The 3,298-nt window shown below is 42.5% G+C and overlaps 1 pseudogene; it reads right to left on the bottom strand.

Moving 5' to 3' along the window:
• Positions 1 to 2,353: 2,353 nt before the first annotated feature.
• Positions 2,354 to 2,470, bottom strand: LOC129411937 (5S ribosomal RNA; annotated as a pseudogene).
• Positions 2,471 to 3,298: the final 828 nt, after the last annotated feature.

The raw sequence follows: 3,298 nt of genomic DNA, 5'->3' as shown, positions 1-3,298 counted from the left end.
GTAGCAGCAGTAATAATAGGTAAATTCTATCCAATTAATGTACTTTTAAACGCCAGTTATGCTCAGTTATACCAGCAGCAGCAGTAGCAGTAGTAGTAGTAGTACCAGCAGCAGTAGTCGTAGCAGTAGCAGTAGCAGCACTAATAGTAGGTACATTCTATCCAATTAATGTACTTTTCAAAGCCAATTATGCTCAGTTATACCACCAGCAGCAGCAGTAGCAGTAGCAGCAGTACCAGCAGCAGTAGTAGTAGCAGTAGCAGTAGTAGCTTAGCATTCCCCGGCTTGTAAGTGTAAGTGGATTTGTAGCGGGGCTGTTTATGTGCGGGCCTGTTGTTCTGGATGCACTCCATAGAGGATACAAATTGTATTATTCACGGCAGGCAGGCTGGTAATGGCAAGGATGAATGATGGAGCCTATTTCTGGACTGACAGAGAAGGTCACGGGAGGAGCGCGATACAATTACACCCAAGTTTGTGTTCGATCTGGAGGGACCCCGCGCAGGTGAAGTGTGAGCCGGGCGCCCCACATCTGAAGCAACGCACTCGGAAAAAACCAGGAGGGAGGAATAATGCGGAGAAATTTAAAGAGGTAGTAGTGAGGTTGTGGTAAATAAATTTGCTTTTACCGAGTTATACTTTGATCCTGCAATTCTTAAAACGTTTTTGCAAGACTGGAGTAGACCAATTAGTTTTTTTATTTTTAGCTCTGAGTCAATTTAGACTCTGTAAACAACAAGGAGGCATGGGGAATTGATGAGGAACACACGATGGTGAGCAGTCCTTTTTGGGGTTTTTTTCTTCTTGGAGCTTATTCATTCTTGTTAAAAAATGAAAAGGAGAAAGCTGTCATGACCTTAGGCACTTACATGTGATTTATCCACTCTACCATGAGTTAAAGATTGTTTGTCTTGGATCAGGTATCAGATATATTTTGTAAATTTGAACAAACCTGACAATCGAACGCCTGGTGTACACTGACTGCAAGTGAACTGCAGTTGTCATAATTGATGTAACAGGCAATCTGCAAGTAACCCACTCTATATATGTGTCAAACCCAAGATGCAGTTGGTACAAGGGAAATTATTTGGACACAGGAGCTCACACATCACAATATAATGTCGAGGAGAAAATTTTGTTTGTCGACTGGACAAAAGTTAGATAGGTTGAAGACGTTTATAGTCGACAAACTGAATTTTCTCTTCGACCTGGATTCTACCTGGACGACTGAGGGATTCTTCACACATCACAATATAATATAATAACAAAGAGTACAAATATAAATGGTAATACTAATTAACCCTTAATTAACCCAAAATTGACCCGTTTTCAAGTTTAGATATGTAAAAACTACCATTTGGTTTTTTGTACTGGAACGAGGCTTCATCTACTCCTCAGACACAACTATTTTAACGCAACAAAATAAATGTTCACCATTTTAGTAAATTGTAAAGGTCTCAAAAAAAAAAGTGACATTTGTGGTGTTATGGGTCAAAAATGACCCAGCAGAGAATAGTGGCTGTTTTATGCATCACTTACAAGCTGTGGGCTGCTCTGTGGATCAAATATGGCTCAGTGTGTCCCACAACACACACATACACACACCCCTACACACAGACATACACACACACACACACACACACACATACATACACACACACACACACCCCTACACACACACATACATACACACACACACACACACACCCCTACACACAGACACACACACACACACACACACACACACACACCCTACACACAGACACACACACACACACACACACACACACACACACACATACACACACACACACACACACACACACACACACACACACACACACACACACACACACACACACACACACACACACACACCTAACAAAAGAGACTGGAGTGTGATTAACACATTTTAACCAGGAGCTACAAGTGTCTCATGAAATGTAGAGCCATGTTTAGAACAGTGGTGAAAGCAGGAGGGAGCTGCTCTGAGCTGCTACAGCTTTTGTTAGGAGGCACAGACACAATCAAGTAACAAGAATCAAGGTTGCAAATACATTTTGGATTTTGATTGATTGATTGATTGATTGATTGCATTTATATAGCACCTTTCAAGATACCCAAAGCACTTTACAGTTCATTACTCATTCACTCCACACTCACTGGTGGTAAACTACTATTGTAGCCACAGCTGCCCTGGGGCAGATTGACAGAAGTGAGGCTGCCAATCTGCGCCATCAGTCCCTCTGACCACCACCATCACTCACACACACCACTTTCATACTAGGCAATGTGGGTGAAGTGTCTTGCCTAAGGACACAATGGCAGTTTTTTTTTTTTTGCCACTGGTGCCCCACTGTGGCACCTGGACTTCCTAGAGGTCTCCCATCCAAGTACTACTCAGGCCCAGCCTGCTGAGCTTCTGAGATCTGACGGGATCAGGCTTTGACAAGCTGGTATGGCTACATTTTGATGGTCAACTCCCATGCACAGTCCATCTCTGCAGCGTAAAAATGAATGAATGAATGGATTCACAGGGAAGTTGCTTTTGTGAAACAATACAAACTCATCTGCTAACATGGCAGCGTCAGAAAGGGTTTGGATCATTTTCTCACTTAAAACAAAACAACACATTCAGGCAAACACTGCTTAAAGTCCTCCAACAAAATGAGCTCATGGAGTGCACTGAAATCAGAAACCTTAACAGAAGTGCACCATTTATCAAAGGCTACATTCAGACTGCAGGGCTTAATGTTCAATTCTGATTTTTTTGTGAAATCCGATGTTTTTGCATAGTCGTTCACATTTCCAATTAAATGTGACTTGTATGTGGTCCCCTGTGTGAACATTAAACAGCCCAAAAGTGTCCTGCATGTGCACTGGAGACACGATGACGTCAACCACAGCGAGCGTGCTCTGTGTTTACAGAAGTTGTCCAAACATGGACGTGAGCATTGAGCACCTGGAGATTTTAAAGTTTCTCTTGTACTGGAGCCAGAACATGAACAACTTACTTGTTTTAAGGAGGAGATTGAGAAGGAGAAGGACGAGGTTTTTGGCTGTGGCGTTTTGTGGGGCAGCGGCAGCAACGTCCGTTGCAAGAAACGTGTGGACCTCTCATTTCTCAGCTTTGGCAGTCACATTTGATTACTGTGTTGGATATTGCAATAACACAACTTATTTAAACAGTAAAACTGCTACTAGTTTGTGTATGAGCATCAGACAGAGACACAACACGACTCTGAGCGAAGAGAAAAGAGGCAGGGTTATCACCACATGAGCTAAAATCATCACTAAA

Source organism: Boleophthalmus pectinirostris, unplaced genomic scaffold (genome assembly GCF_026225935.1).
Source record: "Boleophthalmus pectinirostris isolate CB_2022bp ecotype Guang Dong unplaced genomic scaffold, ASM2622593v1 HiC_scaffold_6, whole genome shotgun sequence".
Classification (NCBI taxonomy): Eukaryota; Metazoa; Chordata; class Actinopteri; order Gobiiformes; family Gobiidae; genus Boleophthalmus; species Boleophthalmus pectinirostris.
Note: the sequence above shows the minus strand (reverse complement) of the source record. Positions and strands in the feature narration are given on the sequence as shown.